Source organism: Lutra lutra, chromosome 4, assembly GCF_902655055.1.
Source record: "Lutra lutra chromosome 4, mLutLut1.2, whole genome shotgun sequence".
NCBI classification, from domain to species: Eukaryota; Metazoa; Chordata; class Mammalia; order Carnivora; family Mustelidae; genus Lutra; species Lutra lutra.
The window spans coordinates 133,232,004-133,245,147 of record NC_062281.1 but is presented as its reverse complement, the minus strand read 5'-3'; the positions used below and the strand labels follow the sequence as shown (position 1 = coordinate 133,245,147).

Below are 13,144 nucleotides of genomic sequence, written 5' to 3'. Positions count from 1 at the left end.
GATAATGATAGTAATAATAATAATAGTAATAATAACATAATAGCCTGCACATAAATCTCTCTCTGACAAAGCAGCTTTATAATTATATACGCCAATGCTGGACCACACCAAGGCTCCTACAATATTAGTATCTCAAGGTTAAATAGGGTGTTAGTCATCAAATTCTAAAACAAAGAGTACTTCTTGAAATTCATGCTTTTCATGCAACTGCAGGTAATTTTCTCCAGATGTGTAAGGTTTTCTAGATCAGTGTTCCATTCACTGAACTTAAAGCCCCACAGGTGATCTCTGGGCTGCAGAATTTGTTGTTTGAGCTGCTCAGTTGGCTTTAACCAATGTGGGACATGGTTGGAAACACATCACCCACAAGCTGTGGGGTTACTGGGGCTACTTGTGTCTGTTTTCATGGGAAGTCTAGTTTTCACCCAGCCAAGTTCACTTACAAAGGCTACCTGATGGTGGCTATTACAGAATCATCATTTTGGAATCTACATTTTATAAACTTACTAAGCTGTTAAGTGATAATCTTATGAAATAAGTCCTTCCTGAGAAATACTTCTTTTCTGCTTAAACTAAAATAACTATAAAATAAAATAAAATAAAATAAAAAATAAAACACTTCTGTTCCTTTATCTTCCTTCACCCTGTTCACAACCCCTAAACTAATTGAGGAATTATTTTGCATTCTGTTCCTCTCAGGGAACAGAGTGCTTCTGTATGACAGAGACACCACTCAAATGTGATATGTGTTGAATTTTATTCCATTTTAAATTGCTTCAACTTTGGGGGCGGGTAAGGAAACGCTTAAGACAATAAATATATACCAAAGGAAAAATCAGAGGTTATGTGCTGGTGAAGGGCACTAGGTGAACATAATTGAAATCATACTTGAGGTTCAGTAAGTTTATGCAGAGCTAGAAAGACTTTGAAGATCAGTTAACATTTTCAGTGACCAATTTCTCCACTTTGAAGAAGAGAGATGGTGGCAGCCAAGAAGTTAAAATTCTCCTCACTCTAGTCCAGGCCAGACCACTGGGTCTCTGTGAGGAGTCCTTTTGTTGACACAAGCATGCTCTGGATGGGGTACATCACTTGCTTCTGCCCCCCACGCCCCGCTGTGCTGCCTACTGTTGATTATGTGATCCTATACCAAAAGGAAGATGCAATAATACAAAAGTGGAACAGGAGTGAGCCCTTCCCTCACCCTCAAGGATAAACAGGTACCCTTGGAGGTGCAATGGCCTTTTGCTTACCTACATGGCTTAATAAATCTGTTCTGGCCAAGGATACAAAAACATAGGTTCCAGCCATGTTTTGGGCACCCTCTGCCCTGGCTCTGCTGTATTCCTTTTGCCAATTTTCCCCACCTCGGTTCCCAACATCCACAGACAGGCCAGGAGACAAGTAGGCAGCAAAGCATTTGCTTGTACTCATGAGAAAAGTAATTAAAATTTACCCTGTTGTTGTGTGAGACCAACTGATGAGAAGAGAGATCACTGCTAGAGCAAAATTGGTGGTGGGGGGCAGTTATTTTATAGGGTTTAAACTGGGTTTAATGGCTCCATTTCTTGCACCAAGAACTACATTACAGAGTGTTTTACTAACACAGTTATAGTGGGTAAGAAATTCGGTGGAGTTTACAAATTTCACTGATCCTGGGAGTTTAAGAAAGAAAAGAAGAGGGGGAAGAAGATGAAGGAGTAGAGGAGAGAGGAAGAGAGAGTGAAAATTTCTCAGATTTTTAAATCTAAGAGACACCTTATTAAGCCTTTTCTCACCTGTTAAATACTAAGTGGAGTGCTCATTGAGCACTGTCTCTACCCATACTCTGGGTATGCCTTACTAAGCGAGAAGCTCTTTTATGCTACTTGATTAGGATAATATCCTTGGGTAGGTTATTTAACTGTATGCTGAGTTCCAAACTATGACAGGTTGCAATATAGTGATATTCCACAGTGGTCATTTTTAACTGACCTCTAAAACATGAAACAGTCCTGAATTAGCTTACCTGATCAATCTCAGGAATGGTCCCACTCAGGTCAGAGTTATCGTGTATCCCCATCTGATCCGCTGCTCTCCTCAGCGGGGGAGACTGACACCTTGGTCTACCTATCATATTCACGGCAACACAATCATCTCAAGTGGGATTCTTTCCTTCCAATATTCATTGAAACTAATTTTAGACTCATTTGGTATTCCGCTGTCAAAGACAAAGGAAATTCCAGGCCCACAAGGAGGATGGTCAGAATGACTGAGATCCTACTATCTTCATAGTAGCTTTGCTTTGATATGATTCTTTACTATTGAAACATGATGTCTCTGTTGCTGAGATAACAAGTAAAATTAAGAATGTCTTTTTTCCTCAGGGCTAATTAGTGAAAGACATCGAAGATGGAAGCAGACCGTCCAAATGGAAACTACAGTGCCTTTGGAATAGAAAGTTGAAATTGGACTCTGTGTCTCATTCATCCAATAACTATCTACTGATAACCTATTGTTTTTCAGGCACTGTGCTAGGAGTTTTGTCCCTTACCAGTCATATGACCTTGGCATGTATTTAATATTTCCATGCTCTGTTTAAGCCAGGACCCTTCTGCAGTGCCAAACTGCCCAACTGTACGTGGTTGTGTGACTTCAGAACCCCCAAAGCCATCCTTCCTGCAAAGATGTATGCCTTCTTTGGTCAGTATCTCGTTTGCAGACTAAATACAGGCACAAGTGAGCCCTCTAAGGCAATTCCTGCATTGAATCTCTCTTCCAAATCCCCCAGTGCATACTGTAGACAAATAGAGAGTAGTTCAAGATGCAAAGAGAGGTGGAATCCTTTTAGTCCCTAAATATCTAGAGTCTAAGTCAATATTCCCCATTTTAAAAGTCAGAAAGAAAACTGGGCTGGAAAATTGAGAGTGAGTCATCTATGCCCATGTAAAATTCTCAAACACCTGCATGTTTTTCCTTGATGGTCATGGAAACCTCTCTAAAATTGGGGCCATTTACTATATATGTGACTCTAGTCAAGTCACTTAACACTCCCAGTTATCTATAGGGCTTATTGATGTTATCATCACCATCAACATCATCATCATTCTCATCTTCATTTGGACTTCCTGGTCAGAAAGGTCATTATTTAAAGACTCTACTTTCAGGCTTTCTAAGACACACTTTAAGGGTAGTTAAACTGCCAGGGCAAGGTGTGAAACTCCATCTTTCATTGGTGGCTGTCTCAACCATAAAGAGGCTATCTGCCAGCTAGAAGTCTATCTGTGTGAATGCCTCCCTTAACCAGTGCAGAAATCTAGGAATGAATGGGAGTTACAACAATCTTACACTATCAGCCCCATGAACTGAGCAGAACCAAGGTTCCTCATTCTTTTTTCTTTCTTTTTTTTTTTTTTAAATAAGTGGCAACTGGGCTGGTTACAGGACATGACCAAGGAATCTCTAGAAGCCCCCTCTTCAAGAAAATCCCCAAAGACAATTCTCTGGCTGTTAATGGTATGTGGAAGTGTTGGGGCATTAGAGCTTCACTGCACTTCAGATTCTGGGATGTGGTGTTCCCAGCTCCACCCTTGTTCTGAGAAAATTTCTCAAGAGGCCACAAAATTGTCCAAGCCCTGGACCAGCTACACACTCAGGCAGTGCTGGTAGCTAAGAGCCAAGAAGAGAGCATTTATAGCTTCCATCTCTATGACAATGACACAAAAATTCATTTTTATAGAAGGATGGTATCAGGGACATTGATGGTCAGAGTAGAGAGTCCTTATCTCCTCCATCTGTCCAAGGCAGCCTCTATTTTCAGTCTGGCAGGTGGAAGTGTTATGGCATTTCCCCGGTTATATTGTTTGCCAAATAGTGGTCGTCTACAGAGTCAAAAGCAAGTTCCGGGGAATAGGAGGTCATAGTGTGATGTCCATTTCTCACTGCTAGGAACGAGGAAGAACCTGTTGGAGAAGTGAACCAGAGTTGGGTGGGTGGGCATCAGAGAAAGGGTACAGCATGGTCGGATTGCCAGTTTTGCAGCACAGTGTGGACAGCCCAAGCCTAATATGAGAAAAGTGCATGTAGTCAAACAGTTCTTAACTTATTAATGGGACTTAATGTCCAGGCCCTTTTCTGGCACATTAGGAACCAGTTTGTTAACCTTGAAAATTAATAAGCCTAACATAAAATATTTTAGGTTGATAGACAAGAAGAAAGATTTCAATAGATTTGGTAACCTATTGAACCTGTCTCTTTGAGTTAACAGCTTTCTGCTTTTTGAATAAACATGGGTTCTAGAAGAGACTGTGGGAGCAACCCACACACATAGGCCCTTGCCTAAACAAGGTATCACTTAAAATGTCTGGGCCACCTAATCATTTCTCAGGGCATCTGTCCAAGCCCACAGTCTCTGCCAATGAGCAGAGCCACGTTCTACACCACCTGACACAGCTCTAGTCCAGGATGAGCACCCTTCTCAAGGGCAGTCCAAAATAAAGAGAGCAGGGACCCAAGATTTATGTGGCCAGACTCAAAGTGTTTAGGTGAGCTGGGCCAAAAAGAGTTCTCTAGAAATATTTGGACCTGGAAAACTAAGAGGCTGTTTTAGTTTTCTGGGCCATGGCACATGGAATGATCCAGGTTCAGGGTGACCCCAGTGGGGCAGGCACAGACCATGAGTAAGTGGCGGAAGGTGATGGTGAAGGGGGAACAGAAGCAGATAAGAAGAGTAGGAGGAAAATGCTGCTGTGGGGAGGCAGAGGGAACAGCCACGAGAGCCCTGAGCTATGCCGACTCCCCAGCCAGTCCTGGCTTTCACATCCCTTCAGGCAGCTCCTCTTTCTTTGCAACTATGCTGTACACAGATGCTGCATTTCAAATACCACCTCTGGTCACTCCAGGGACAGGCTGGCATTTGCCAGGCAGCGCATCCAGAGGTCTGTGGAGGCATGTTTCTCTTCCAGTTTCCAGCTAGATGTGGGTGTCTAGTCTCTCATGCCACAAGATTTTATTTTCCATTCTTTAGCAGCAGAAACTGCTTATGCTGGCACACTCCTGACATTAAATATACGGTACATGCTTCCAGGTCAGTTGGTGGAAAGTAGTGGCCTTTACCCCAGAAACTGATTGTTTGATCACAGACTTATTAGAGTTGGAAAATATCACTTTTGGAATGATTCTTTACTGCAGTCTCAACAACAGTCTCATTTTTCTTCCTGAGGGACACATTTTAAAGTGCCAGATGGTGCATATGCCGCAGCAGAACTCTGCCTTCTCCCCGCCACCCTGCCTAGATTCACTTCAAACACTTTCTTTTCATCCAGAGAAAATATTTATGCGCATTTGTTTAGCACTACCCCAAATATCTCATTTGGCCCTCAAGCAAGGAGGTGAGGGAAGTGCAGGAGGTATTATTTCTCACAAATTTAAATGTAGGGATCAAAGGCACAGAGAGATACAGTGACTTGCAGAAAGCACACAGCACAGGCACATAGAGTGCAGACTTAAATCCAGCCCTTGTGATGCATATCCGGTGTACTCTCCACTACAACAGAGGATACCTCTGACTTTATTTTCTACCAAACTTTTCCCATTGCATTAAAATCCTAAACAGTACAATTAGGTTGAACCAAGTCCTTTACCTATCTTCAAGGCACATGCCTATGTATGCTGGAAGGAAGGGTATCCCCTGGAACTCCTCTCTGCTCATCTGTCAAGGCCAACAGAACTCCAACCCATGACCCTTAATGTCAATATGTTAAAAATCATTAAAGTGTTCGTAGTGTCAATAGTAGTATTTTTTTCAATTACTCATGTGCATAACATATACTTATTAAGCATCTGCTACGTGTCAGACGTCATTGTACTGGCTGGGGGTAAAGATATGAATTAAATGAGATAACATCTCTGTCTACATGGAACTTGCATGTTTGAGGGAAGACAAACAGTAATAAGGAATTACACGAAGTCAGGTAGTGATTAGCGCTATGAAAAATCCAACAGCACTGTCACAGCTTGTGATAGGGAGACCATTTGTGTCAGGGCGAAGCAGTGTTTGGGTGGAGACCTGAGTGAGATGTGGAAGTGAGGCCTCTGAAAATATGGGGCCGAGAGTTTCAGGTAGAAGGAACAGCAAGTGCAGACCCTGAGCTGGGAGAATGCTCTGCATGTTGGAGGGAGAAACAGGCCAGCATGGCTGGACCTGCGTATTTGAGGGGACAAGGGGTAAGACATGAGGGGGGCAGAGTTAGGCAGGCAAGATCTTACAGGTCATGGTCAAGATGGGATTTCATTTGAAGTGTGATGGGAAGGGATTATGACATTATTTAATTGATGATTTAAGAGGATCACGCTAGGGATATTTGGAGAGAAGACTGTAGGATGCAAGAATGTATGTAAGCAAACAGTGAGAAGACCACCACAGTGGTCAAGGCAGGAGAACGTTGCTGTGCCATGCTCCCAGTAGCTGTTTCTTCCAGTGCTATAACCCTATATCCCCCACCAGTGACTGCTTGCCTTCTCTTTGTAGCAAATCTCCCCCATGTAGAGCTATCTGTATTCACTGTCCCCAATGCCTCTGTTCTCATTCTCTCTTAAACTCTTAACATTGATGTTTTTGTGACCACCACTCTTCCAAAATTCCTTCTGCCAAGGACATTTGTGGCATCCATGTTGCTAAATTCAGTGATTAAATCTTTGGTCCTTATCTTTCCCATCAGCAGTGAGGCTTACTATGATGGTTGTGCAGCTTGTGCCTGCACAAGGCTCCTGGAAAAGGTGACGGGTGGATATGAGTTTAGTCCACCTTGTACTTGCTGAACTGCGGCTCTGTAAGAGCACTTCTCCATGTAGAGGGTGCCATTTCCTATCTCACACAAAGATCTTGACCAGTACCAGTGATCCCATTAGCAGCAGTTGACATCATCATACCTTCCTCCTTGATGCACCTTCTTTATGGCTTCCAGGACCCACACACTTGATTTTCCTCCCCACTCACCGGGGGCTCCCATTAAGTCTTTTTCACTAGATCTTCATCTTCCCATGGTGGGCATGGCAATGTTGGAATGCCTCGGCACTTTGGATTCCCTTTTGTCCCACACTTACACATAGGTGATCTTACCAGTTCCTTTACTTCAAAGCTAATTTTATGTCCATGACCCCCCAGATTTATCTCTAGCCAGACTCTTGTTTCTTGGACTCCCCCTGAATTCCAGGCTCTTAAATCCAACTATCTCCTCAACATCCCCAGTTGGGTGTTTAATAAACATCTCAAGTTTAACATGCCCCCAACTGAATCCTGATTTCTGCCTCCTGAAATCTGCTCTGCCTATAGTCTTCCCATCTTCATACAAAGCAACTCTACCCTTTCCAGCTGCTCAGCCAGATGCCTTGACTTACTTTCCATGCTTCTCTTTCTTTTGCACACGACATCCCACCATCAATACATACTATTGGCACTACCTTCAAAATCCATCTGGAAGTAAACTTCTTACCACCTTCACAGTCCTATTCTGGTCTGAGCCATCACCACTGTTGCTTGCTTCACTGCAGTAGCCTCTCACACATTTTCCTGTACATTCTATTCTTGACACAGCATTCAGGCAGATCCTATAAAAATAGAAGGCACATTGTGTCATTTCTCTGCTCAAAACACTGCAGGGGCTCCCAGTTTCCCTTAGAGAAGAAGCCAAAACTCCTGTTCTTTCCTCTGTGCTTCTCCAACAATGTCCTCTACTCTTTCTACTGTTCCTGCACTAACCACCTTGCTGATCCTTGAGCATGTCAGTCACATTCCAACTGTACAGCCTTTGCATTGGCTGTTACCTCTGCCAGAAGCACTTTCCTTAAAATATTCCTGTGACCAAATCCTTTTCCTTCTTCAAGACTTTATTTAAATTTCACCTTTTAAAATTACTACTCTTAAAAAAAAATATTACTCTTCCACTACTTTCCAGATATTCTCTATCCAATTTATCCAGCTTTATTCTCTTCCATGGCTCTTACCATATTCAAACATTTAGTTATTATTCTCAATTTGGTGGCCTGTCTTCCTCAACTACAGTTTAAGTTCCTTGAAGGCAAGAGTTTTATCTGTTCCCTGTTGTATTCATATGTCTAGACCAGAGGCACTACATAGTAAGTGCTCAAAAAATTATTTATTGAATGGATGAAAGAATGAGAATATGTTATTAAATGTTGCCTAATTTTTACCCCAAATCTTTCCCAAAATGTAATACTAACCAGTCGTTTAAACTGTTAGAATATTTAATGACTTGGAAAACTATATACGATCTAATGCTAAAATTTTTACAATTAGGTTTCAGAAAAGTAAGTGCAATATGATCCAGTTTTTATTTAAACAGTGTATACATTTGCATTTTAAAGGACTAGACGGAAATATTTATTTAAGAAGTATTTCTGAAGCACTTACTATGTACCAGGCATTGTGCCAATTAACTCTCCCTGGGGTGAGATTATAAATTGTTCTTATTTCTTCTTTTTGCTTATCTGTATTTTCTAAATTTCAACACTAGTGATCTATTACTTTTACATTAGAAATTATTAAGCCAAGTGCTTTTATTTGCTTAGATACTTTTGAGTGATGTGATTTTGGGCAGCACATTTTCAGGATAAATGCCTAGCCCTGTGTGCATACTGATTTACTACAGTATTAATAGAAGAGGCTACAAATGGAGTTCTCCCTTAAATTCCACTAACTAAGAAGAACCCCAGATCTCATCGCCTATTTAAACAATTGCAAGGACAGCTGTGACATCCACAATCAACATTCCTCAGCAACCAAGGAGCTATTCTAGGCAATTTGTAAGCTACCAGGATAAGAGTAGACATTTTACCATTGCCCACCATCCCTGGTCTCTTGGCATTTTAATTGCTTGTTAGTAAGACACTTTGGAAAGCCTTGAGCATGAAAGAGACAATACACAGTAAATTCTAGTATAATTTCCTTGTATTCATTAAATCACTGCCAACTTGAGCATGATTTCCTTTGTACAGATACACTATCATTTCTAAGAACAGTAAATTCTATGTGCAGGTTTGAAGAGCAAACTTTACCTGGAGTTTATTCCCTGGAGGTATTTCTATAACATGCTATTTGAAGATTCTTCTATTTCAATTTTTAAAACCCTCCATCTGCAGATGCTGTCCTAGGCTGTGACATTCTCAGCATTAGAGTGGGACAGATGTTTCCCAATGCTGATTTTTTTCACTGCCACTTTGTGGTTCATTATACCAGTCAGATAATGAAATGCTTAATTAGCTCTTCCCTTTTGCCACAGGATCATTTTATTAAAAAAGGTAAATTGAGAGCTTTGAGGATGAAATATCTCCATTTGGCTTGCAGGTATCTAAAGCATCTTTGAATGAGTGAAATACTCATGCAAGCATGCTTCTGGTTAGACATGATGCACACGACTTCTCTATAGGCATCGGATGCTGGGGATGGTGGCCACATCATCTCCACTTCCCCAGCAGCCCAAGTATCACTTGTTTTAGCTGTAAGTAACCAAATGGGGCAAATCAGCAACAGTGGTCCTGGTTTCTGGGAAAATACTGGTTTCTAGCAAGAGCTGTCCTGGTTTCTGGGAAATTCACCCTAGGCTACTCAGAAGGTCTGCCTGTCAGGTGACATCAGCTGTGAAGATCTTCCCCCATCCTGATCCATGCCATGCTGAGCAACCCAGCGGGATTGTTAATCGCCCTTTTCCAGATGGTTCTTCTGCCCCAAATGCAATTCACATTGTCAGGTGTAACCTAGTCCCTCTAATGTTAAAAAGAAGAAGTTCCTTTTCTTCTCTCCATTCCATCCACCTTGCACACCCATGGCTCCCACCCTTTCAGTTTGCTCATTATGTAGGTGATGAGCTCACCCATCCACCTGTTCATGCTTCCTTTTCTGTCTAGCCTCTTTGGCCCAAGGAGTGAACAAAGGTTTTCTAAAGAAGAGGGTATTCTCTCTGTGGCCAGAGTGGGATTTATTGTGTGTGCTCCTCCGCATCCCCCGCCCCCCATCCCCGGTTTGGCTGGCTGATATTTGCTCAGGGAAAAGCTAGCAGGCAAATCAGCTGACATATCGCCTGAGGTGACCAGTCGAAAAATAAGACCTTCTGGGAGTTGCTGCAATTACTATTTTTGTCTAGAAGAGACATTCTGCTAGTAAGGATGGCAATTTGGTTGGGTTAGGAGGCGCCACAGGAAACAAGAGCTCAATGCTGATCACTGTTATACAGACCTGGGATGATGGTGCATGCGGTGATCAGCTGATTACATTACTGTATCGGTGCATTCGTTTAATGTAGTCAAGGTCAAGGAGGTCTGCTTCTCGGTGGTGCTCAACAGGAAGCTCAAAATATTATGTATGCCGGCAACAAGTGCCATGATTGATTTTTGTTATGGAATTAATCTGTCAAGAGTTGCAGTTTCAGGTTTGCTACCCTGAGTTATATCTCCGGTTCAGCTGGAAGACACAGCGCCAGAGAAAAGGGCTAAGCTGTCTTTGGCTATTTGCCTCAATCAGAGCTCTGTTAAGTGCTTGCTGCTGCTGCTGTTGAGAGAGAAGGTAGATGTGAGGGCTGCCGAACACTATTCCACTTAAAATGCAATGAAAAAAAGACGCTTCTGTCCTGGCAGCCAGTCCGAATGGGGATAGAGAGTTGGGTTGAGTTGCTTCACCTCGGGGTCCAGCTGCAGAGACTCTGATTTTAATACCTCTGGGGGGAGCTCAGGAAGCTGCATGTAAACAAACCTCATGCGTGGGAAACAGCTGGAACTTTGCTATGGTTGATGATGAGTCATGAGACCAGGAATTCGCATGTCATACTGTGGTTGGATGGAAAGCCCCTGTGAGGTGTGAGGCAGGGGTGAATTAGCGTTTTAGAAGGAACACTGAGACAGGAGCACACGATGGACGTGGGACAGGGAGACTGAGGTCGGGGAGAACAGTGAAGAAGCTGTTTGCAATAGGGAATCGGTGCATTCCCTCAAGGTGTGGACCCCTGTAGCGCTGCCCACCCCCCCCCACCCCCACTGAAGCTTACCCTTCACAGCAAGGGAACGTATTCTTCACTGCCCCAAATAATCATCTTTCACTTTGTCTACATCACACTCTAAAATCATTTACAGACAGGTTTCTTCTGAAAGGAATTTAATTTTGATTCCCATTCCCCACTCCTTTCTGCCTATCTGTGCTGCTCCTATGTGCTCAAGGGCTGGTTTGAGGGGAGCTATTTTCTTTTGGGAGTTATGAAATAATTATATGAATAGTTGTTCACACAGGCTATTCATTGTTATCTTAAAAAGGATGATGAAGATCTTTTTAAGAGAAACATGGGTTTTTGTTGTTATAGTTTTGTTTTTCAAAGATGCTTCAGCTCGTGCTCAGTTGATCAGCAATTTCAATCCCTGGACATTGGGGAATATAGAAACACAGGATGTTAGGATCACAGAAGAGGCAGATCCCTCTTTGATTACCTCACCCAATCCAACCATGGCATGAGTTCCTCTACAATAATCCCTCCAAGAAATACTATCATTAATGATGTCTAAAGCTTACATAGCACTAATGTGTTTTACATGTGTTAATTATTTAATCTGCATAACACCCATATGGGGCAGGCATTGCTTTTATATTCATTTTACACTGAGGCACAAAAAGACACAGCTTGTAAAAGAGGCGGACCTGGGATTTCAACCCAGGCAATCTGTCTCCAAGATGTGTGATTACCCATTACATTATCCAAACTTCAGTTGAGTTTTCGCTTGAATACAGGCATGAGGAGTTCACTAGCCTCAGAAAAGGCTTATTTCATCCTTGTCTGTTCTGCTGGTTAGACATGCCTGCCAGTGACCTAAAGTCTTCTTCTCTAATAGTTATACCTATATAGCCCTCTGGAGTAATAAGAACATTTAATCTGTCAGTTGCCAAAAGTCTTTTTCCTGGGAATTTAAATTTGTCCTCCAAGACTTAACTCATACATCATTTCTGTGTAAAGTTTTTGTGTGTGATAGTTGAAAGCTGGTGTATTTTTTTTCTTTTACAAGTCCCGTTAGTCCCACTCTGGTTATGTGTGTGTGTGCATAATTACTACTGCATTTGTGAGGCTGGTGATAGGGTCATTTTTTTAAGTCATAGGAGTAGAATTTTCTGTTTCCTTATTAAATTTCTTTCATGATTGACCCTGTTTGCTGCAACCTAATAAAGTCTACTGCTATACTAAATATTGCTCATTAGTCCTAGTTTTGTGCGATAATTTAATAAAACATGAAGTAATGAAGACTCAGAGAACTTTAGTTGCCCAAGGTTTTAGTAAGTGGAATTTGCCCCCAGTTCTCTCGCTTTAGCGGCACGTATACTAAAATTGGAACAATACAGAGAAGATCAGCATGCCCTCCCTCGCCAGGATGACATTCGAACTCATGAAGCATTCCATATTTTTGAGTGCCCTTGTCACGGTGAACACCACATGGTATGTGGAAGTGTTGAACCACTATATTGTACACCTGAAACTAATATTACACTGAGTGTGAACTAACTAGAATTAAAATAAAAGTTTAAAAAGCAAAAACAAAACAAAACAAAAGAATAGGAAGCAAATGAAAAGTTTGGTATATCATAATTGTAGCGTATGCGTGTGTGTGTATTTACTTCACTAGACAACAGAAGGAGAATAAGAGGAATGTATATAAAGATGATGATTTTGGACTATTTTTTGAACCACCAAAAGTAAACCGTTTGAAAAAAAAAAAAGCATGCAAATCCAATTGCTTGCTCTCACTACCAGATCTACTTTTTACTCCCTCTGTTTCTTCTGGCTTGCCTCCTGCTCTGCCCCGCCCTCCCCTCCCCCATACAAATGGGGGCATGACTATAGATTTCCAGTCTCCGCAGCCACCTCACTCTCTATTCCTCATTTTTATTTGACTTGAATTGTGAGAAAAGGTGTTGTCCTGATATATTGCCTAATCATAGTGTAGCTTTTGGCTTGATACTGACTCTTTTTAGCCATCTTAACTGTATTATCTGTGATTATGGTTTTTTAAAAAAATCTTAATTAAAGTCGTGATGAAATTAATTCACTGCTGTGCTAATGTTCAGGAAAAAAGTATTCCAGAGACTGATGTGAATTAATAGAAGGGGTTTGAAAGC

General features: G+C 41.8%; 1 non-coding gene across 1 annotated transcript; it reads left to right on the top strand.

Moving 5' to 3' along the window:
* The first annotated feature begins 12,324 nt into the window (after window positions 1-12,324).
* Window positions 12,325-12,434, top strand: LOC125099476 (U6 spliceosomal RNA). The gene has a single exon (XR_007127202.1). It is a non-coding gene; the product is annotated as a U6 spliceosomal RNA (small nuclear RNA).
* The last annotated feature ends 710 nt before the right edge of the window (window positions 12,435-13,144 follow it).